Source organism: Lactuca serriola, chromosome 3 (genome assembly GCF_051521515.1).
Source record: "Lactuca serriola cultivar US96UC23 chromosome 3, Lser_US96UC23_V15, whole genome shotgun sequence".
In the NCBI taxonomy this organism is placed as follows: Eukaryota; Viridiplantae; Streptophyta; class Magnoliopsida; order Asterales; family Asteraceae; genus Lactuca; species Lactuca serriola.
The window spans coordinates 19,179,232-19,205,048 of record NC_136410.1 but is presented as its reverse complement, the minus strand read 5'-3'; the positions used below and the strand labels follow the sequence as shown (position 1 = coordinate 19,205,048).

General features: G+C 35.3%; 1 long non-coding RNA gene across 1 annotated transcript; it reads left to right on the top strand.

Annotated features, from left to right (window-relative positions):
* Nucleotides 1-317: 317 nt before the first annotated feature.
* Nucleotides 318-25,746, top strand: LOC145091607 (uncharacterized). The gene is made up of 4 exons (XR_013702230.1): nt 318-743; nt 840-912; nt 2,019-2,070; nt 25,377-25,746. It is a non-coding gene; the product is annotated as an uncharacterized LOC145091607 (long non-coding RNA).
* Nucleotides 25,747-25,817: the final 71 nt, after the last annotated feature.

Here is a 25,817-nt window from a genome sequence, read left to right as displayed (position 1 = left end):
TCAATTTTTCAAAGTAACATTAAAAAAGTCTGTTAGCTAATAATAATATGACATTAGTTACATTCAATTAATTTTTATAAAAGAAAAATAAAAATATTTTATATGACAAGGGTAAAACCAACAAGGGTAAAACCAACAAAAAAATAATTCATAATAACCTGGAAACCTGCTATTGTAGGTAACAAGGGTAAAACCAACAAAAAAATGACAAATTTGCGGTATAAACGAACCAAAAACCTGTCGAAGGGTAAAACCGACATTTTCTGCCAAACTTAAGGTTTTTTATGACATTATCCCTATTTTGAGATGAAAAAAAAACATAAACAACTTTTTATGGAATTAACCTTTCTCCAAATTCTCACCAGTTCCTCTCCTTCTCACCAGACTACACCTCACCATTCGCTCTCTCTAGCCCTAGACAAAGCCACCGCAGAAGCTTATCTCCGGCAAGGTCTCCACCACCATCACCACCTGCTATTTCCCTATACTCTCTATGATGAACCCCAAATATCAACGTTCACCGTCACAGTCACCACGATCTTCACCACCATCGGTAAAAATAAAGGCTTAAAAAAGCGCTCAAAACAAGGAAGCTCTCTTTCCGGACATTCCTCCATCTTTCATTCCTCTCTCTAAACCTGTTGTTTCTCTTCCCTATCTCTAACATAAAATCTAAATACCACCATCGTTCACCGCCGTTGTCACCACGATCTTCACCACCATCAGACAGCCACCATATTTAGGTAAAAATGAAACGAATCTTGGCGTTCTCTCCTTGCTTCTACTCTTCTTTGCCAACTCAAAAACTGTGTTCTCCTTCTACTTTTCGTTCCCAACAGATCTAGGTCAGATTCGTATGATTCCAAACTCACATTGACGGATCTGGATCGAGGATCTTCGAATGTTTTAATGGTAAACATCCATAATTTTCTTTAAACATTTATTCAATGAAATGCCTTATTTCTGTCTGGTTTACGTCATGATTCAGATCTTTAAGTGGTTGATAGAAGCAAAACATTGCAATGATTATTCCACCATAGATGGGTTAATACTAGGAAAAAAATCTTTATGGTAAATATGAAACTGTAGATGGTAATTGATGTAATCAATGTTTTAAAAACCGGTTTAAACCGGGAACCGGAGAGGAAGCGGTTCAACTATTACCAGTTTTACATTGATTTCTGAACCGGATTGAACCGGCCGGTTTTTAGAAAAAACCGGTTGAACCGGTCAAAATAAACCGGTTGAACCGGTTAAACCAAATAAAAACACATGAAAAATAACCATTTACATAATAAACTTTGAAGATTTTTTTTTTTCAAATCTATTTAGTTTTCTCTAAATTAAAAGATATGGTAAATGTTATAAATTCTTTTGATATGTTTGTATTCATCAAAAACTATATTTCGTTTTGGTATTATATTTTATTTTCTTTTTGAAATATATGAATTGATGTAAAACACTAAAACTTATGGTTATGTGTTATTTTAATGTATTTGGATTCATCTACAACTTATTTTTATATGTATGTTTAATGTTTGAACTTGTAAACATTAAATTCATAATTTCTATATGTACGTATGTGTAGGAAAATAAAAAAAAAACATGAAAAATATAAAAACCGGTTCACCCGACGGTCGAACCGGTTAAACCAGTTGAACCGGGAACCGGTAATCATACCGGTTCAATTAAAAAACCGGTTTTTAAAACATTGGATGTAATTCCTTCAGTTTTATTTTTTGTTTTTTAAAAAAGTTAAACTTAGCCTTTGGAATTAGAAAATAAGGTAAAATTATAGTTTTTGTCTATGTGAATGTGTGACTGAAAAATAAAACCAAATTTTTGTAATTCACAATCAGGGTGGTGTGTTTTGTGAGTTAATATAGATATTCAAAGATACAAAAGCGTAAAAAGGGTGCTTATCATAATATTTATTTGGATTTTTTTTTTTATTATTTTCCCTATTTTCTGGATTATTGTTTATATGGTGTTTGACTTTCCTAATCTGCTGTTTATAGGTTAGAAGGGCTACAATCAAATCATGATTCATGTGGCCTAATTTATATGAAGGTGCGTGCGTGCTCTTCTAATTTCCTTAAAATTTTATGGTTTTATTGAGATTTGGGTGTGGGCTTGTAAGTATTTGCAATTTGCATTACTAATTATAGCAACTTGCATAAAATATTACAATATCAAACATCATTAACATAAATTGTGAAAGCTTAACATAAGTTAGCAAAAAACTATAATAACTCTTAATTAATCAAAACATCATTACAGTCAACAATCCCTTTTCATGCTTAAAAGAAAATATTTTAACGAATATATCATTTGTTAGTATCTCAATTGATAGTTGATTTTACAAAAGCAAAAGAATCACAATTGAATAGATGAAATTTTTTATCATTTTTTTTGTTAAGGATAACATCTACAAAATTTCATGATTACATGGAATTAAAACCAATACTTGTTATTCGCGTTTAATCAAAATTATATATATATATATATATATATATATATATATATATATATATATATATATATATATATATATATATATATATATATATATATATATATATTGAAAAGATTATTTAGTGCAACGAAATAATAAAAAAAAATGCATTTTTGTTGGTATTTATTTCATTCAACGCATGCCACGAAGCAAACTAATAAATAAATAAATAAATAAAGTTTGTTGTTATATACAACTCACAAAATATTACGATCGAGGCTAAAATATATATTAATATTATAATAGTCCTTGTGAAAATAAATTACATAAATGGTCCTTGTTTAAGTAAACAATAAAAGATTTGAAAGTATAATGCTAAAGAGGGACTTTTTCAAAATATATTCCTAAAAACTATGTTTGGACGCGAGGATTCAAGTATAAATGTCTCTTCTTTCGAATAAATATAAGCATGCAATTCTAAAAACTAAGGCAACAAAATCAGGTGGAGCTGCACATGCTAATATCGACCTATGGACCAGAGATAAGTAAAGCTTTTTAACTTAGCAAGTTGTTTAATAATACACTTGTCATATAGATTTTTTGTACACAATTTGCTTGAAAATGAAGACCAATGTCTTAGGCATGTTACATTGCTTGAAATGGACCAATGTCAACATGCAGTTCGGATGGCCATAGAATGTTAGAGTTTTGATATACTTAAGAAGCAATTTATGCATGTCATGCCTTTGTCAATCAGAGGGAATACCAATGTGAGATAAATATGCATACCATATAGATTGTATATTTGGTTATGTGTTTCATTGTTTTTATATAACATTTTTGTAAATTCTCCGTTTGCCTTTTGAGGTTTATTAGGGTTTAGAGCCTCGAGATTTATTTAATATCTGCCGTTTAGTTACTAAAGGATGTTGTTGGATGAGCTGCAAGATGTTTCAAGCATATTAGTGACACATACGTTCGAGAGCCGAGAGGACACATTGATTAGGTAGGAAATAAGACGTAGATATAGTAGAGGATGGAGACGAGAGTATTCTGTTCACTTATTCACTATGTAGGATAAGTTTTTGGTTTTGACGTCTCCCAAGTGAGGAGAGACATGTTGCGTGGCATGCTAAAATTATAATTTTTTTTTTTATCCGGAGTGTCTTCAAATTAGTTGACCCAACTTTCTTTAAGACATCATAACAAGAGAAGAACCAATTTTTGTCGTTTTATCTTTTGTTTTCGGTAAAATGCAAGAAAAACAATAAACTTGCATCAATCTTTTTACTATAGCACCTTACTTTCATCTCTTTCCGGTACACCATTTTACTTTGAGAAACCTATAGTTTATAACAAATACACTAACAATTTTTATATTTCAAATGTATAGCGACTTTGTAAGAAAAAAAAACTAAAATTAGGTTGATTTTTGTTTGATTTAGCCTTTTGTGTTTAATCATAGAAGATTTTTATAACAAACAATACATATCCACATATTATTACTATAATAAGATGTTCGGTGGAGATACAAAGCCTTGTCCGTCATAGTGCAAATATATATATATATATATATATATATATATATATATATATATATATATATATATATATATATATATATGCAAATACAATCATTTATGCTGGTACCACTGTGTATGGATTTGTAACGCAAAAATCCAATATATATCATATGCACTATATTATTTGTCAGTCACGACGAGTTCAATGGCTTGTTGCATTGGGTTAGGTGTTATTCGTAGAGGTAATTATAAACAAGTATATATTCTAATGCAATGAGTTGGTTGCATTAGAAGTTATACTTGTTATGAATTACCTTGGGAATAACACCTTATCCCTCGTTTGCATTGAGTTTCGGCCATTTTGTAGCCCGTCCACCCATCCCACCCAAATGTGACATCATAATAAAAATGTTTGTGATTTTGTTTAGATCAGTTGATTACAAATTAGGTATGATACATATCACATCTACTTGATTCTGAGTTACAAATCCATCTACAATGGTACCAGCATACATGATTGCATTTGCATATATCCTTATATTATGGCAAACAAAGCTTTTCATTGCCATTGATCGTCGTATTGTAGTAATGATACGTGGATCCGTCATTCTTGGTTATAAGAAGCTTCCATGATTAGAAACAAAAAGGATATAAATAGAAAAGTGATTAGCATACTTCCATTTATCTGTTTCTTTCTATCACATCATTATTGCAATTCTAAGAAAGCACTGTATGTCGAAAAATCAATCTAATTATATTTTTTTATCAAGACTTATTTTTGAAATATAAATACTATTTTGTATTTGCTATAAACCAATAGTTTTTTCAAATTACAATGTTATATCGGGAAAAGATGAATATAGTGTGCTATTATAAAGAGATCCGTACAAATATGTTATTTTTCCTTGAATTTTACAGAAAACAAAACATAATGAGACAATAGTTGGTTCTTCATTTGTCATGATGGATGAAGAAAAGTTGGGTTTGATTTGAAGTCTCCAACTTTTTTTATTTTATAACTTTAGAATGCTTCTCGGCGTATCTCTCATCACTTAGGACATTAGCAACAGACACACGTGGGACATTGTTAATCGGGGAGCTGATCTCGCATACTCATTAGAAAACTCCCGTATCCATTTTCCATAATATCCAATCCTATATGGTATCTAATCAATGCATTATTACGACACAAACAACATACATATAACATTATATATCATGTGTATATTTACCTGACATCGGTATTCCACTGATTGAGAAAGGTATGGCATATATTGTTCATGTTGTTTCCGGTGTGATTCATTATGTTAAAAGAACTGATATGTTAGCCCTTGAGTTTGTCCCTTGCTCCGAATCAGAATCAGAAGGGGTCCATGTTGTTTCTCTATAGCACATTCCAAATTGATGTGCTAATAAGTATAACAAGTCTCGTTTATTAGTAAAAAAATTTAAAATATCATTAAACAATTATATGACTAATTTAAACAATATCTTAAAATTACCGCAGACTACCCACATACTTCTCCCCCTTGTCATAATCCTACGATTCACACGTTTGCTTTGGGGTGGTTGTGGTGCTTTGGGTTTCATGTGGTTGTATATTCTTAGACAATGCTATATCGTTGCTCCAACCTCTGTTGTTATCATACAAGTCTTGGTTGATTTTGTTCGTCACGCTGCCTTTATAGGAATGTCAATGCTCATGATTAGGATTTTTCTCCAATGCTTTCTTTTTGTCTAAACAAGTTCATTTAATAAAAGAATATGTTTGATTGCTTAACATATTTGATTGGAAGGAATCAATAGGTTTTCTCTCCAATGTTTTCTTTTTGTTAAAAGTTCATTTAATAAAAGAATATGTTTGATTGCTTAACGTAGTTATTCAAATGCATAGTATCTGGGAGGGATAATAACTTGAAAGGGTAACGAACTTTCGAATTTGTTCACATTTAGTCACTAAACTTTTTTCGTTATCTATTTGTCATTGAACTATTGAAACTCTTCATATTTTACCCTTATGACCGGCTGTTACCGGTCATAAGGGTAAAATGAGAACAATTTCAATAGTTTAGTGGCAAATAGATAACGAAAAAAAGTTTAGTGACTAAATGTGAACAAAATCGAAAGTTTATTTCCCTCTAAAAAGTTCAATGACTAAATGTGAACAAACTTCCTTTTGTATTATGTTTTAGCAAATAATTTATTTTTGTTTAATTGTAGCAACATTTGTTGATGAAGAAATCTATGAAATAAAAAAATAAAAAAATAAAAAAACAAAACCCCAAAAAATGTATTAAAAAAACGAAAAACCGAAACCGAAATAAAAAACCAATGGTTTGGTATTTTCAAAAATAAAAAATCACAATTTTCCAATCTGATTTTGGTTTTACAAAAATTCAACTTTCGGATTTCCATATCTAAATCCATCTTGCTTTTCTATCCAAAACTCCCCCTTTATGACATGAGAGAGAGAGACATGTAAACACCTCTATATAAAGGGGTCCATACCACATGTAGAGGTGTGCTTGAGAGATGTAACATTAAGAGTGTTAGTGTGTGTTAATTATGTAGATTTAGATCTAGATCCTTTTTTGTAAACATCTTTCATAATCGAATGCATCTCTTAACAAAAATAAATAATTTGCTAAAACATAATACAAGAGGAAGTTTGTTCACATTTAGTCATTGAATTTTTTAGAGGGAAACGAACTTTTGGTTTTGTTCATATTTAGTCACTAAACTTTTTTTCGTTATTTATTTGCCACTAAACTATTGAAACTGTTCAATGACAAGTAGATAACGAAAAAAAGTTTAGTGACTAAATGTGATCAAAGTCGATAGTTCGTTACCCTTTCAAGTCATTATCCCTATTTGGGACCAATTTTTATTGTTTTTTTTAATAAAACTAAAGGTTGATTTTTTTCAAAAACATTCTTTTATGAAGTTAAAAACTAAGTTAAATGGTGTAATTTATTTCATTTTGAGTAACGAATAATGGTGTAATTCTTGGTCTCATTTTGAGCTTGTTGATGAAATATCTTAAATGGTGTAATTATTTCATACATTGTGATTTAGTTTTAATATATTAAGTAAATTAAGGTAGCAATTGATGTCTTAAAAACAGGAAAAATCAAAGGAGGTTTAATCTTACAACTGAAGGTAAAGAACAGGAGGGATAAAAAAAATATATAAAAAGATAATGGCATTAACTGTGGAACTCGTTTTTAATCCTGTAAAATCTTTCTGGGGATAGGTTCTTATCTAAACTGCTATTTTTATGTACTTTTTTTTTGTAGTGATGGGCTCTTAAAATCTATTAATAGTTTCATTGTTGGCAACTCAAGAAGACAATTCTAGATGAGAACAAAATATACACTTACCAAGAAAGCCAGGATGAATGCATTGATTGGGCTTTATAACTGACGACGGGCATAGGGTGGAGTCTTACAGATATAAGTAACGGGCATAAGTGACAGACATAAGTGAAGGACAGAAATGACGGACATGTCTAACGAGCATGGCTCAACGGGCATGGCCCAAAGTGTTGGCCCAAAATGCATTACTTGTTGATCAGAACGTGTGATTCAGCATATCAAAATATCTTGAGCTAAAAGATGATCACGATTCAAACTCATGAACAAATTCTCCTTTTAATTGAGATGACAGGTAATTATATCTTGTAAATAGCTAATGTTTGCAGTCCAGAAAAAAGGCAGAAAAACTCTAACACCCTACTTTTAACTTTGATTGGTTTCTCTCGTTGAAAACTGACTTTACCATTGAAGTGCCATCTTGGGTCCTCACCCGAGATTGTTTCAAGTATCATCGGAGTCAAGGCTAAACGAAGGACAAAGCGAAGATTCGTGGCAAGTCTCTTTATCTCAACCGTCTCGTGAACCTAAGTACTCATCATTCGCCAATGATGAATACCTGCGTTCACGAGACGGTTGAGATAAAGAGACTTGCCATGAATCTTTGCTCTGTCCTTCGTTCAGCCTTGACTCTGGTGATACTTGAAACAATCTCGGGTGAGGATTTGAGATAACACTTCGATGGTAAAGTTAATTTTCAACAAGAGAAACCGATCAAAGCTGAAAGTAGGATATTAGAGTTTTTTCTTTGCCTTTTTTCTGGACTGCAAACCTTGGCTATTTATAAGATATAATTAGCTCTCGTCCGAATCAAAATGGAAATTTGTTAATCAATTTGAATCGTGATTATCTTTTAGCTTAAGATATTCTGATATGGTCAACCAACCTGTTATTAATGTCCGTTACTTCTGTCCGTAAGACACAATTAAATATAGAAGTAATGCATTTTGGGCCAAGTATTTTTGTTCGTAACTTTTGTCCGTCCGTTATTTACGTCTGTTACTTCTGTCTGGAAGCCACCCTATGCTCATCGTCAGCCCCCCTATCTGAAGTGATATGGGTAGTACACATTTCAATCCATACTTAATAGTATGCCCGCTTTGTCACTCTAACATCCATATGTATTTGAGAAAAACAAACCATGTACATTTAATTTCAACAAGAAGCCATTATACATATAACCCAGTGATAAAAGAATCTTGACATGCATAGATCAATGTCAATTGAAAGAAGTGGCATGTATCGGTTGATGTCAATTGGGAGAAGGAATTTTTGCATGCATGCGTCAATATCAATAATATAGATAATATTTCCATTGGAAAGAGTGACATGCATAGGTTGATGCGTCAAGTCGAGTGGGAGAAAGAATCTTTGCATGCAACTACAGAGAATCACATACGATATATTAGGCCTGGCAATCGTGTCGTGTTCGGGTTGGCGTGTCGTGGGTTGGCGGTTTGGCGGGTCAAAATATGTCAACCCAAACACAACCCATTTAAATATACAGGTCACGGGTTGGCGGGTTTGAAACATAAACCCATATATGATCCACCAGCCCATTTATTTATACGGGTTCACAAGTTGGCGGGTTCGTGGGTCCGAATTTTAGATATTTAAGTCTTAAACATCCACATGAAAATTAAAAAGATTCACAAAAACATGTTACAGACTTAGCCTTATAGGTTACGACTTATGACCTTAGACCATCCACCACGAGTCATAATGTCAAAACAGTCAAATGGTCTATGAATAAATGGTATATATTATATAATACTTATTAAATATTAATACTTGATACATAAATACATTTAAAAATATAATAATTTTTTTTATTAAGAATATAAACGGGTTGGCGGGTCAACCCATTTATTTTTTGAGAAACCCATATATGACCCGTTTAATAAACGGGTTGACGGGTTGGCAGGTTGAAAAACCCATTTATTTCGTGTCGTGTCGCGTGTCGCGTCGAGAATTGCCAGCCCTACGATATATATATATATATATATATATATATATATATATATATATATATATATATAGAGAGAGAGAGAGAGAGAGAGAGCAAAGAGCAAAGAGCCTGAATTAACAATCACATACCACACATACAAAATATCTAGCAAAACATGAGTAATGAGAAGATGACTTGTGAACTGGGTATAGAAGACATATTCTCAACTCTTTTGCAAGCAGGTTTAGAAACTCTTTTGCAAGCAGGTTTAGAAAGTGTGGCTAGCCAATATGGATTGCGTCTGTCGGATGGAGTTCTTCTACCTGTCCTACTCAGCATATCAAGGATCCACCTCCAAATAAAATGTGTATTTATGTCAAAACTATGGAGGCATGCCTTTGTTTCCCGATCTCCAAGTTTTTTGAAGATTTATTATCTCATTATTTTATACACATAAGCCAATTAAAGCCAAGTGCGATGTTCAAAATTGTGGCATTTGACCTCCTATTTAAGGAAAAAAAAAGTTGACCCTTTTGTTCCTTTATTCTGTATTTTCTACGTAATGTTTTAGTGAAGATCAATATGTTTTCTATAACCGTGATAAAGAGAGACAAATTGCAACAAATCCAAAAATACCATCTAGAAATGGAAAAATGAGTTCTTTTAGGCGAGCCTAAACCTCATACCCTAAGGGATGGTCTTTGGTGACAAATCAAGGATGGTCAATGACCCGACCATAAAAATTATCACCCCTCAACTTCGTAAGGACTTAAGCAAAATAGAAGGGTATTGTGTACCAGGAAATGAGATCGACATACTCGTTTTTGTTGCTAGTGGAAAAAGAGTTGTGTAGGATCGACACAACAAACTCATAGTCTCCATGCTAAACGTGAGGATTAATGGTAAGTGACTGTCATTTTCTAACAACTCTTACCCATAATTTGAAGTGTGATTTTCATATTATTTTTTCTTGTTGCGTTTAGAAAAAAAAGTATATTTGAATATGTTAAGGCTCTTCTGTGTGATTACCAAAAGGAATGCAAACTAGAGGCAAATGTTGTATCTTTAGATTTCTACTAGGGTAATGAGAGGTAATGGCCTGTGATGAAGTCAACAAGAGCAATATTACATGTTAATGAAGATGATACCAATGACCAGAGTGACAATGATAACACATGTCAATCTGTAAGCCTTGTAAGCAAACCACTTTTATGTCAGGCTTTGCCTAGTTTGCTAATACACCATCCAGAAAGAAGAGAAAAAGACTGCTCAATTGGTGTCTACTACCAACATCACAGACGCGAAGCACCGTCAAGGTTCTGGCGGTAAAAGCAGAGTTGATTTTATGAATGCCATGCAAGGAGTAGCCATGGAGGTTCCTTCCGTTTGAAGAGGTACCACCTTGTTAGAAATTTGGGTTTAATGACACTTGGAAATATGAGAATCGTGAATATCACTTTCAAATCGAAGTATTTGGGTGATACTCCCAAATCCACAATTGGATAAGATGCGGAGAAAATTAGAGAAAAAGAAAGAGAATGAGAGGGTGTTTTTCGTGAGTACCAGATTATGACAAAAAAAACTGGTTTTTGATCTTTTTCTGAAAACTGTCACAAGACAGTTTCAAACTGTCACAAACCGCCAAAACTGTTAAAACGGGTATTTGAATAAGAGTCAAAAATTGTTAAAACAACTTGACCCCAACTAGGGGCTCTGCCCCTTGGACCCTGCCAGGGGCTGCCACCCTTGGACCTCCGTTCGTTTAGGGGCTTCGCCCCTAAATAACAATATACTTTGAATCTTAAATGAATTTAAACAAGTGTGCACTCCGTACCTTTCTTACTTGTTTAATATTTATCAAAATTGATTTTGGTCAACAAGTCAACCTATTACACTTAAATACAATTAGCGAAACAATTCACCAATAATCCTCAACCCCCCCCCCCCCCCCCCAATTTAAGTGTAATCTTGATTAACTTAAAACATAACATAACAACAACAAACTCATGCATAAATGAAATGTCGTGACGATTGAATTTCACATTAGTATATTATTCATTCCAAATATTCAAATAACAGGGTGTCATTAAGGTTTGAAGTTTGAACCCTTTCTATTTATAATGAATACATGAAGATAATATACATCACAATTTACATTCTCAAAGTTCTAACTTGACACTATATTTTACTAGCTCGTGTTTCCATCCTTCAATAAACATATCAAAGTCAAGTCTTAACTTCTTGAAGAAGCTAAACTTTATGCTTATATAGGTAGTTCTTTTGTTCTTGCACCTAAAAATGCAATTTTCAAAGAACTTATAAGAAATAAAATGTCAACCTCTTTAACTTGTAGTATTAAACATATACCTTGGGATGATGATAATAATGTGTTTCAATCTTCAAATATCAAGCTTTCCACATTGAACTCAACATCTAATATTGTATTAGATTAGAATTGGGTATCTTAATATAAAAAAATTTAGATGGACTTTAAACCCATCCCTACAGCTGCCTTGTGTACATGATCTCTAGCTAACCCTTTGGTTAAATGATTGGCTAAGTTTAACCGAGTTCTCACAAACCCCACACATATCACACCAGTTATGATGAGCTCACGAATCATGCTATGTATAACACAAAATTGTCTAGACTTCCCATTATACACTAGACTATAAGCTTTAGCCAAGGTTGCAACACTATCACACCTGATAGAAATGGTAGATATCGATTTTGACCAGAGTGGAATTTCATAAATCAAATTGCTTAGCCACTCAGCTTCTTTACCAGCAATAGAAAATACAACAAACTTAGATTCCATGGTTGAGTTAGTAATACAAGTCTGTTTCTTGGGTGCCTAAAAAATGACACTTCCTCTAAGAAGAAACACCTAACCACTTGTAAAGGAGTTGTTAATCCAATTGGCATCAGAATAACCTTCCAAAACAGAAGGATAACTACTATAAGTTAAACCATAATTCATGGTCCCTTTCAAGTACTTGAATACTCTAACTCATAACTTGCCAATGATGTGTACTAGGATTACTATTTACTAGTATATCTGCTAAGCCTTCCCACAGAGTTTGCTATATCATGCCTAATACTAATCATGACATACATTAGACAACCAATAGCTCTTGAATATTCAAGTTGAGAGACTGGAGATCCTTTATTAGGTAGAAGCTTGAGACTAGGATCTATAGGAGTGCTAACAGGAGAACAATTCTCAAAGTTAAACTTTTTCAATATTTTCTCAATGTAATAAGATTGAGAAATTGTAATCCTATTGTTTCCTTGTTTAATTCTTATACCAAGAATTACTTCAGCCTCCCTTAAGTCTTTCATTTCAAAACTAGATGTTAATAATTTCTTGGTTTTATCTACTTCTTCTAAATTAGTACCAAAAATCAACATATCATCCACATATAGACACATCATAACTCCTTTACCAGAAGTATCAAATGTGCTATATACACACTTGTCAGCTTGATTTAATGCAAAACCATTAGACAAGACAACATCATCAAACTTTTGATGCCATTGTTTTGGTGCTTGTTTCAAACCATATATGATTTCTTCAACTTGTACACTTTGTGTTTATATCCAGGAATCACAAACCCTTCAGGTTGTTTCATGTATATTTCCTCATCCAGGTTATTATTCAAGAATGCAGTTTTCACAATCATTTGGTGAATCACAAGATTATGTATAGCTACAAGAGCTAATAATAATCTAATAATTGAAATGCTGGCAACAGGAGCATACGTATCAAAGTAATCAATGCCTTCCTTTTGTCTAACGCCTTGGATAACCAATCTGACTTTATACTTATCAATTGTGCCATATACCTTCATTTTTCTTTTAAGGATCCATTTACATTCTTTTGCAACCAGGAGGCAAATCAGACAATATCCAGGTATTGGTATGCATGATAGAATCAATCTCATCCTGAATTGTCTCTTGCCAAAAATGAACATCCCTAGAAGTCATAGCTTCACTGAAAGTCTTTGGATCATCCTAAATATTAAAACAATATTGATGTTGAGACACAGTCTCATCCCTTGTTCGTTCAACTAAATATAATTGAAAATTAGAGCCAAAAGATTTAGCTTTTCTAGCTCTAGTACTCTTTATAAGTTCAAGCACAAAACTTCTACCACCAAAAGCATCTTCAGCTTGAGTTGTGTTCTTGCTGAAAGATTGATGAATCATGTCCCTTGGTCTAGGTATAGATGTAAATCTTTCTTTATCAAAGATAGCATCTCTTGACTCTATATCAGTGTTCACAGACACAAAGTTATTAGATTCTAAAACATAAAATCTATAAACTTTGGAATGGTCAACATATCCAATAAAGATACAATCTATACCTCTTTCACCCAATGTTTTCCTTTTGGGTTTAGTGAGACTCATAACTGCTCGACAATCCCAAATTTTGAGATAACTCAAATTTCATACATTTTTACACCAAAGTTCATAAGGAGTATTCTTACTCCTTTTGTTTGGAGTTCTATTCAAAATATAACATGCAGTTAACATAACCTAACCCCTAAAACCTTCACTTAAACCTGAATATGACAATATGAAATTACCCATTTCTTTTAAAGTCCTATTTTTCCTTTCAGCTACACCATTTTGTTGTGGTGTATAAGGAGCCGTAGTTTGATGTATTATTCTAGTTGATTCAAAATAAACCGGATCATAATACTCACCGTTTCTATCAGTACGCAAAACTTTTATTAATTTATTTTTATGAAGTTCAAACTCTTGTTTATAAATCTTAAATTTATCAAGAGCTTCATCTTTGGATCGTAGCAAATAGACATAACAATATCTAGATACATCATTAATAAAAGTAATAACATACTTTTTGTTTCCAAAGGAAGGTGTTGCATGGAAATCACATAAATCACTATGTATAAGTTCCAACACCTTGTTTTCCCTAACAACATCTTTGAAAGGTTGTCTTGTGATTTTAGTTAACATGCATGTTTTATATTTTTCATTATTTATATCAAAAGCAAGAATTAAACTCATTTTGACATGCCTTTTAATCTCTTATAATGAATATGTCTTAGTCTAGCATGCCATAAATCAAATTTATTAAAGTTATGCTAGTGGTAGAAAAAGCCATGCAAACAAAATTATCATAACTAGGATAATTAATATTAAGCATAATCATTCCATTACATACATATCCGAAACCCATAAAAGAACCATGTCTTAACAAGATATATTATTCACTTCCTAATACTTGTTTGTAACCATAATTATTTAAAACAATTTCAGACACAAAATTCTTTTGAATCCTCTGTACATATAAAACATTGTTCAGACACAAACATTTTCCAGAAGTAAAATAAAGTAAAACAGATCCTAAACCCTTGATTGGTTCAGTTGTAACATTTCCCATTTTCAATACATATATACCTTCAATTGGTTGACCTTCCTTGAACCAACGAAGATCTTTACATATATGGCTTGTTGCTCTCGAATCAACCCACCATGCAACATCATCATTCTGCACATAAAATGCTTCAGAAATCACATAAATATAATTATGAACATATTTAGAATTCTGCATGGAAACATAAATCTGACCTTGTTACTTTTCTGGATCCTTGGATCCACTTGGTCCAACACTATCCTTCTTTACTTTACGAAGACGTCAATCTTTCTTGAAGTGACCCGGTTTGTTATAATTCCAACAAACCAACTTAGCCTTCTTGTTAGAAGACTTTTCATCCTTTCCTTTAAACTTCCTTTTTTCCATTAGACTTTTCGGGGTTCTTTAAACTTTCTCCTTCTACGATGTTCACAGAAGAGGAACCAACTTGGTTCTTGCCTTTAGGATTGTTATCAAGTTTTTGAGTCCTTAAGGACTCTTCAATCCGTAAATGGCTTCCAAGTTGAGTCAAAGTTAATTCCTCTTTGTTATGTTTTAGATTATGTTTAAAATCTTTCCAGGAAGGGGGCAGTTTTTCAATGATCACAGTCACAGAAATGGCTTCATCCATTTTCAGATTGTGTTGAGCAAACTGTCCCGGGATCCTTAACATTTCATGGAATTGTTCCATAATAGGCCTATAGTCAGTCATCTTGTAACCCATAAAGTTACTTACGAGAAACTTATTGCTTGAAGCATCTTCAGTCATGTATCCGGATTCAAGAGAATCCTACAACTCTTTTGCAGCTTCAACATTTTGGTAGATATCAAACAGAGAATCAGACATACCATTGAGAATATGACCATGACAGATGTAGTTATCATTGTCCCACTTTGATCTTCTCCTTGTTGCCTCCAAAGTTTCATCTTCAACAAATTTTGGCATGGGTGTACTCAGAACATCGACCACTTTCAGAGTAGTGAGAAGAAAGTGCATCTTCTTTTGCCATCTATGGAAATCTTGCCCTTCAAACTTGTTTAATTTGTCATGATCACAAAATACTTCGATTTTTGTTAGAAATTTGGGTTTAATGACATTTAGAAATCTGAAAATCGTGAATATCACTTTCAAATCAAAGTATTTGGGTGGTACTCCTAAATCCTCAATTGGATAAGACTCAGAGAAAATCAGAGAAAAAGAAAGAGAATAAGAGGGTATGTTTTTCATGAGTACTAGATTATGACCAAAAAACTGTTTTTGATCTTTGTCTGAAAACTGTCACAAGACAGTTTCAAACTGTCACAAACCGCCAAAACTGTTAAAATGGGTATTTGGATAAGAGTAAAAAATTGTTGAAACATCTCAACCCCTGCCACAAGCTCTGCCCCTTAGACCCTGCTCCCAAGGAAGCTGCCCCGGACCCCCGTTTTTTCAAGGGATTCGCCCCTAAATAACAGTGTACTTTAAATCTTGAATAAATTTAAACAAATGTGCACTCCACACCTTTCTTACTTGTTTAATATTCATCAAAATTGATTTTGGTCAAAAAGTCAACCCATTACACTTAAATACAATTAGTGAAACAATTCACCAACACACCTTTGGTACAACAAGCTCACTTGTTATTCTGGGTGATGGTTCAGGCTCTAATTGTGGGTCGTGGACACCTCAAACGTCCTGCAAGGCCGATCGTAGTGGAATTTTTCATCCATCTTGGAATATCACTTGTGAAACCGATGTGTTGGAATCGACATACATCTCTGACTTCATATCTAATGTCTTTCCACAAGTAACTTTATCCCAAATGGTCAAGATGAGCACCGACGAACTCACCAATAGACGTCATGCCCACATGGTGCAGTCAATGGCCTATAATGTGGGGTTTGATAAACGGCACAAAACTGAACTTAAAGAGGCTCGAGGTCTAACAGTCGTGGCCACCACTGAAGTATCCGAGTATAAGACCAAATATGAGCTTACCAAGAAAAACCAACAAGAACATGATCGTTTGGTTCGTCAGGTTTCCAACCTAGAACTCGTAGTAGCCAACCTTCGTGTTAGCAATAGTAAGTTAAATGGTCGACTCACCCACTCAAGGAATGATATGGATTGGATGCTACAAGAGCGTATTTCCGAATCTTTTGATAAAGCCATGTGTTCCGAGACATTTATGAGTAACTCCAAAAGACTTTACAAAGCATATAATGATTATTGTTTAGAGCATGTATGTGACATCCCCAAACTCTCGGCCAGAAAAGACCGATTTTCATTTATGCTTTTAAATAAATTCAGAGTAAATCCTTTTGATTTGAAAGAGTTGCGGAATTTGTTCCCAAAACAAAACATGATAAAATAATATTTATCAAATCATTTCATCAAGAGATGCATTTCATTATATAATCAAAACTCGGGATGTCATGTTCCGATACAGATCATGAAGCATAAACGATAAACATTACAAGTCATTCAACAAATATATACATACACAGACTTGTAAACAAAACAACAAGATGATCCATCCATCTTACGCCCTTGTGCCACTTCCTGTAATACAAATAAAACTGAGTGGGTCAAGCTTGGGAGCCTGGTGAGCATATAGGGTTTTCAACCCACAATAAATAAGTTATATTTAATTTCACCAACCAATCACTATCCCGATTACCCATTCCCGTTATCCTCACTTTACGTCCCTAAAACAACAACTATCTCAAGGGACCTAATCTAGGATTTTCATCGGGACGGACATCACTGCTAAGGGGTTTCCTCAACAATAGATATCCTAAAGGCAACCATGAGGGGGATAGAGTACACCGGTGAACACATCGTTCACAACACCTACAGGTTATGAACCTGCTAGCGTTCCACTGGACTGTCTAGAAAGAGTCCGTGGTCGTTATCCATACTCCGCTGAATAACTAGATCAACAACAACAACAACATCGAGGCCTCTCATCTGTTTATTACACACCAACTATCTACCCATGTTCTACCCAACATATTAGTAGATAAGAATATATTTTCATACATAGTTTAAAACCTATATATCATTTTCATTCAATATATATATTCCATATAACAGATGAGGCATACCACATAACACATATTTCATAGAAAGCAATTCAGATCTATGAGATGGAATAAAGTGAATATCCATTCACGCATACAATCACAAAATATACACATAGCAAGTATATCGCATAAAATACTTCATAGTTACTTGTTAGAAGAAAGTAACTGCACCCTCACACATATAAACCACAATTTACTTAATACACTCAAACCGCACTTGTATTATTATCGTGTTTATGAAAGGTAGTATACACTCACTTGATCAGAAGATGATCAGACAGCACTACGGCTTGTAGAAGTAGTAATCCTCAGCAGATCTGGAAGATCTCTACAAAAATCGAACTTCTCGCGGGCAGAGCTTCGGCTCGAGAACCGCACTTCTCGGGATCTTCGGGATCTCGGGACTTGCTTCGGGGCTCGAGAATAATACCGGGGATTCGGGGTATTTATGGCACGCAAATCGAGGTAAAACGGGAGAGAGAAGAGAGAAAATAGCAACCATAAACGGCTGGCCCTTCAAATCTATTTATAGGGCAAATTTGGCCCTTGCCACGTCGTGGCAACCTTTTTCCACGTCGTGGGCTTGGTCGTCACAGCATGCGTCATCCCAAGTTGCATCTGGGGGCCTTCCGGAGGTGACAGGAGATTTGCCACGTCGTGGCACTGCTTGCCATGTCGTGGCATCTGACAGTTTTGGGGTTTCGCGCCCCGAACTTCAGAAATTCATAACTTTCGCATACGAAATCCGTTTTCGACGTTCTTTATATCACCGCGAAGGTGAGATTATGCTCTACAACTCTCGTTTAGACTCCATTGGCTAATTGTGACTTTATTTTTAATATATTATAAGTATATTACTTATATATTATCTTTAGTAGGCCGGGACAGGAAAACTCCGTTCGAAATTCGTAACTCCTTCATCTAAACTCCGATTCCGTCCGTCATTCCGTCGTTGCACTACCATCGATGAGATCTTCAATTCTCATTTAGATCACTAAGGATAGTTATCTATCTACCTTAAATTCACTATTTACGCCGCGCTGGATCGTGCCGGTTCTGTCGCGAAACTTTGACAGATCATAACTTCTTCGTTATAACTCGGATTTCGGCATTCCTTATATATTCGGAAACCTCATTTCGACCACTACAACTTTATGTAAAGATATCAGACTTATCTCATACTTTACTTTTGACGCTTATTTTTATTCTTAATTAATCAAACCACATAATTAAGCAATTAGGCACAAAACACATAATACTCAAATAATATACTTATATTATTTCAAAACGGGTTACAAAAGTTAACCTAGACTATTACATTGCTAAAAAAACGGCAAGCCCGGAAACACAGGCGTTACAATGTATGCAAATTAATGAAAGAAAAGTATGGATTTCAGATCCCGGAACATCGGATGCTGAGTGGGCGTTACGAAGAATTGCAACATGCTTTGCCAACCTCTCCCAACGAAGATTATTTGGCATCATCTGGACTGGACCAATCCAGTTTTGAGGCTTTTAAGGCCTCTTTGATTGAAGAAGAAGAATGATCTAGGCTTCTTATAAGATGTATTGTTGTGTACCCTTGTAATGAATGTTTGTACTTTTTTCATTTGTAATGAATGTCTTTGGGTATTTTTAAGTTCAAAAAATGATGATTGTATACTCTTTAGTGCATGGGGAGAGAGTATAGGACATGTTCTCCTCTCGTAAAGGGTGAATTGTGTAATGTATAATGCTCAAACTCTCTCATGTCGTCGAGAGTAACTTCTAGGTTATTTGGATAACCCAAGGAAGTTTGTCTATGCTAGGTGTGAAGGTCACCCATAATATGTCTCATGTGAGCAATCATATGCGGGATAATGAGAGAAATTGCTAAAATTGATCACATTTAGAAGTTCACATTTGAAATTCCTCAAAGCACTCAAATGTTGTGATTCAAACTTGTGAAGTACCAAATGTAAATGTAGGACATAAGTACGAGAGTTCAAATTTAGACGTGTAAGAAACAAAAAATAATGTAAATACCGAAACTTTTGAATGAAGGAGAATGCTTTGCCTCCTAGAAGTTATATTTCCTTAGGTTTATGATGTTCTACGTGTGAGGCATTGGGATGCCTTTGAGTGTTTCGAGCACATAAGACCCGTTTTGGTGAGCTTCTATCACTTTGTAAGGGCCTTCCCAATTCTGGCTCAACTTCCCCTGATCTGCAGCTCTACTCGCTTCGTTTCGTCTAAGCACTAAGGGGCTCGTTGTAGCCAATGGTTCCTTTCGAAAGCATCGAGGAATAGGTCAAAGGTGTTTGGCTCGCTCAAGTTGAGTATCGATTGTTGAGAGATTTGTCAACTTGTTGTATATCTTGATATCTATAGTCTATGATGAGCAGTTGTTGATCGGTCGATCAGTTTCAGAGTTTGGTATGTTTTGTTCCTCATTCTTGTTTATGAAATTATTGTTCATACCAGGCTCGAGTTTGGCAGATGTCCTTGGTTATTGGAAGTTTGGATGTTGGGGCAGTGTTGTTTAGTTTTTCAGGTGTGGCTTTGGATTTGCGCAAAATCAAGTTTTGACATGTTGCGTTAGTAGAAGTGGTATCTCGATTGACCCGTCCAGGGTTTTGACATCATTTCTGAATGATTTTGGAAGTTTTATCGAGCTAAGTTACATATTGATAGGATCCGTTCAGTTTCATTCAAGGCGTAGGATCTTTGTTTTGGCTGAATGAGCATGTTTCTTTTAGCGGTTGAAGTTCGTCATTTTGGTTAGATCTACAGGTACTACACCCTCTGGGTAAGGTTGTGAGGAAGAAGGAATGTATTTAGTCTAGGGTTGGTTATGCGTTTCCCTTGGGGATATAAGTAATTTGAATATAATAACATGAGAGCACTTGGCTTGGGTTGTGTTGAGAGAGATGTTGATGGGGTTCCTGCAAGTCGGTGGGTTGATGGTTGAGTATCTTTAGGCCCTTGTGGTGCTGGTCTTGAGTCTTCAGGATAGTAATGAAATAACTATAAGATTGTTGTGATACCGTGAGCTTATCATCCTAGTGGGTAGATGGTGTCACGATGTATTGTGAACTAATGGTTGCATGACTCACATGGGAGGGACCCGATGGTTATTTGATTGAGACTCTTAGGTCTCGGATCATTAGTCTTATTGGTATGGTTAGTGTGTTGTTTTTGGAAGTTAGGAGATTTAGTGACCAGCTGGTTTAGATCATGTGGGCAGTTAAAGGTTGTTAGGAGTAATAGTTGTGCATCAGAATTCTCTTACGATGTGCTACATTTTGAAGCGAGTTTTATTGGGGGCTGATTATTTGAAGTTTGGATACCAATGTTGGGTATCGATTATGGAGACTTGAGTCATGAAGTTCGTTTCAAACTTCTCGAGTGATTTATCAGGTGGATGGACACCTCAACTGATAAGGGATTTGGATGGAATGTGAAATTTTGTAAGGACCATCATTATGGTCATGATAGCAGTGGTTTAGTGGTGACTTGTCAGGATGACAAGTGTGTAAGGTTTTGGGGCACAGTTTTCGGATTTGGTATTGGGAGGAATTCACGATCGGTATGTTTTGAGTATTCTTTCAGCATGTTTTGGAGGTGTTCTTAGTCAGGGACAATGGGTAGGTTCGACGAATAGATGATCATCAGTCTTAGGGTAAGGTTTCTAAAGTGTAGACTGATGGCTTCCTGGTTTCGGGGAGTATAGTGACAAAGTCGGTTTGTCGTTGTAGTTCTAAGAGTTCTCGATTTGTGCAAGTTTTCTTTGGAAATTGGGTCATACAGTTAGGGAGAGAAAGCAAACTGTTACGATTGAGCATTTTCAAGTTATTGGGTTGTTTGTTGGCAGTTGTGGGTTTCCAAGCGTTCTTTCGAGTTTTCTTTATAAGATGCCTTGATTTCGAAATGGTTAGAGGGAGTTCATGGAATATGTTGTTGTTTCAGGAATCGTATCCGAGACGAATTTCGAGGACGAAATGCAGTTTAAGTGGGGGAGAGTTGTAACATCCTGTATCGAGAAGTTTCTTATTTAGGGATTTTGGACAGTAAATGGATCAAGTAAAGGCCTTGGGCTTCAAGGGAATAGGTTTTAGACCCTATTGGATGTTGATAATACTGGTTATGCAATCCGAGCCCTTGGTTTGTGTTTTGGAGTCAAAGGGTAAAATGGAAAAAGTGATGTTTCGAACTTCCTTTTTGGAATAAGGATTTTAGTTCGGTATGTTTTAAGTTAAAAGTAATTAGATATGATTGTCGGGATCTTCAATAGGGAGTCTGACAGTATGTTGGGCATACACTAGCTAGTATAATGGGTGTACTAGGCTGAAGAACACGTTTTTAGGGCATTATGTTGAGCGTAAATTTAGGTACATTGGGTGTACCGCCGCAAAGTAAAAACCCTATTTTAATGATTTTGAACCCTATTTAAGGTCTCTAACCCCTTGGGGGTCCTTCCCATCATGAGCCTCTAACTCAAAACCCTAGTCTCCTCTCACTTATTTTGAGCCTTGGCATCATTTATGAGCTGATTTCTCCATTAGAAGGTGGAATGTTGAAGAACAAGGTAGTGGCAAAGTGTATGGAAGAAGGATTCAAGCATAGATCCAGCAAGATTACATCATTTCTGGACAATTTTGAGTAAAAAGCTTCAAACTTGCTCATTACTTTCATAGATCTTATTAATTTTCATATTTTTCACTTTTTGGTCACTTTAGTGCATAGAGTTTAGATCTTGAAAGTTTGTAACCTTGTTATGGATAAAGTTGGAGACTTGGACTTAATGGATTAAGTTGAGAAAGATGCATTTTTGGTCTTTGAGACTTAAAGACAAGATCTTGGTTGTTTAGACGATCCTAATGGATAAAGCTGGAAACTTTATCCATTATGGAGCTATTAAGAACCATAAATATGAGATCTTCGTCCTTTTATCCCTTCCATGCAAGACTCAAGATGTCTTAATGGATTATTAAGTTAGGGTTTTATCTTTTGGGCCTAGTGTAGCCATGGAAAGTCATAAAGGTGGAAACTTTATGAATTAGAATGATGTTATGGATCTGGATATGAGAGGTCTTTAAGGAATAAGTTCTTAATATGAAGTTTTTGATTCAGACGGAGTACGATGGGCGTACCAATGGGTACATTATGTGCACTGGGTTAGAGTCTCGTGGTTTTGGATGAGATGCGACTATGCCTGACATAGTAGCTGAGTACGCAGGACGTACTCAACCAACTGGATCTTCCATTGACTTTTTGACTTTCAGCTTTGACCGTTGACCAAGATTTTGACCAAATCTTATCTAGGGGCATTTTAGGTATTTTGAGTGGTAGTTTGAGTTTAAGGCCCTGGTTTTTGTGTAAGAGATTAGTAGATGCAGTAATCGGAGTAAGGTTCGGTCTAACTATCTTTTCAGACTGTGATGTGAGTTTCCCTCACTGCACTTGTGAGTCGAAGGCACCAATGTCGGCCTACTAGGTTATGTATCCTGGCATAGAGGATGTTGCTATGTTGTATTGATATGTCAGATATATGTGTCCTGGTATATAAGATGTTATGCGGTAGTGATTTGTAGATTAATCTGTTTTTCTGTTGACTGGTTATATGATTATCTGTTTACTGGATATATGTTATCTGTTATATATATGTCGACATAGTGTGGTTGGGTTGAGGAAATATTGCTCTGTGCGGAAGCCAACAAACTCAAGAGCAAGCCATACATAGGCTGAGGGCCGGAAAGGCAAGTCAGACTTATGTTGCGGGCTTGAGAGCAAGCCATACATACGTTGATGCCCAGTAAGGCAAACCAGACTTATGTTGTGGGCTTGGGTGCAATCCAGATATAGGATGTGGGCCAGAAAGGCAAACCAGACTCATATTATGGGCTCAGGGGTAATCCAGTTTGATGGTTGTGGACCCAATATGCATGTTGTTATATGTTTGTGTGGTGGTATTTTGAAGGAACTCATTAAACTTTGGCTTACAATTTTAGTTTTATGTTTCCGGTTGTAACACCTGTTCCAGGAATTGTCTATTGGGTTCAAGCTTTTAAGGTTTTGGTACATGGACTCGGCGAGTTGGGAGTCCAACTCGTCAAGTGGGGGCATTAAATCAAGGACGCGGGATCGAGACCTACTCGGTGAGTCGGAAGACCCAACTCGGCGAGTAGGAGTTTTAAGAGGAAACCCTAGTTTTTAGGGTTTGCACCCTATATAAGGATCATTATCTACCCTTGTGGCCTCCCTTAGCATCTTATTATCTCTAAGAAGAACGTTTTCGGCCGTGAACCTTCTTGTCTGGGAGTGACAGCCTTTGTGAGCAATTCTTGGGGTTTTTGGGAAGGATTTCAAAGTTTGAAGACGAAGGGTCAAGGGAGAAGCAGTAGATCGAGCATCTACTCTGTTTTGGCCATCTCGTTGAGGTATAAATTCGTTATCTTGAGTTGTAGATTTTAGATCTCTTTCTTGGAAGAAAATGGCCATTCTTGAGGCAAAATGAAGTCAAGTTTGGATATGGACCTTCTAAGGTCCCGAATTGCATAAAGTTGCATCTTTTTATAAGCTTATCCCCTCTCCATGCATGAAAACCTTATTTGAAGGTTATTTTTTGTGTTATGGCAATGTGAGGCCATGCATGCTCGTAAAGTTTGCAAATTTATGGGACATCTGCCCTAGAAGAAGATATATCTGAAGTTTGGGACCTTAAGTCCCATTAGAAAGGACCGTAAACATGTTGGACTAGGGGAACTCGGCGAGTCGTGAAAGTGACTCGGCGAGTCAGGAAGGGTTTTCTCATTCACGGTCAATGGTTCACGGTTGGGAGTTCACGACCATGAACTTCAAGGAACTCGAAGAGTCACTAGGGTGACTCAGTGATTTGGTGAGTTAAACAAGGAACTCGACGAGTGTCAAGTTACACTTGACGAGTCAAGGTCAGCATGGATTATAGACCTTAACTTTGACCAGGGTTGACCCTGGGGGTATTTATGGGATTATGCTGAGTTATTCACTCATTGATTATAGGCAGTTTGGGAGGAGCAGCATGAGATATATCTGACTTCAGTTTGCCAGTTCAGCCTTTGAGAAGTGAGTCTTCTCACCATACCAACGGGTCTGATGCACCAAGGTCGGCCCATTTTATGATAGTTGGTATACTTGTTATGTAAAGGTGTGTAATATGTATGTATGCGTGATATGTGGTAGAGATAGCCTTTGTGGCTAATGGTAGAGACAACCTTTATGGCTAATGGTAGAGATAGCCTTGTGGCTAATGGTAGAGACAACATTTATGGCTGATGGTAGAGATAGCCTTTGTGGCTAACGGTAGAGATAACTTGTATAGCTAATTGATATGTGCCAATGGTAGAGATAACTTTTATAGTTATTTGATATGTGATATGTGGCAAAAGTAGCTTATATAATTACTTGATATGTGCTAATGGTAGAGATAGCTTTTATAGCTATTTGATATGTGATACATGATAGAGTAGCTTTTATAGCTAATTGATATGTGATAACGGTAGAAATAGTTTTTACAGCTAATACGATATGTGTCATGTGGATTGTGTGTGGGGTATGCTCTGGGGGACTCACTAAGCTTCGTGCTTACGGTTTACAGTTTTGGTTTCAGGTATCATCAGTTTGGAAAAGAAGGGCTCAGATTGATCGTAGTGCACGCCTATGATTTCCACAATGAATGATTTTGGGACGAACTCTAATAAATTTTTTTGATTAACACTGTTTGGGAATGTTTGGAATAAATGGTATCTATGTTTGGGTTGGATTATAAATGAAATTTTTACCCCTGATTTTTGGGTCGTTACACAGGTACTTCAGATGATCGGGACAAGGGGAAGGCTTGATCGTGTACATCCTTCATATTTTATGAGATTTGATTTTGTGATACTTTGATTTGTGATTTTGACTTTTGGAAAGTAAGTTTGTAAACATTTATGGTTTGTGGTTTGATTTTGGAAAATGAAAAATTTTATTTTGATTTTCGGAATGTTACAGTAAATTTGAAGGTTATTGGGAAATGATCACCATTGAATAAAATTGAAAAACACGATGT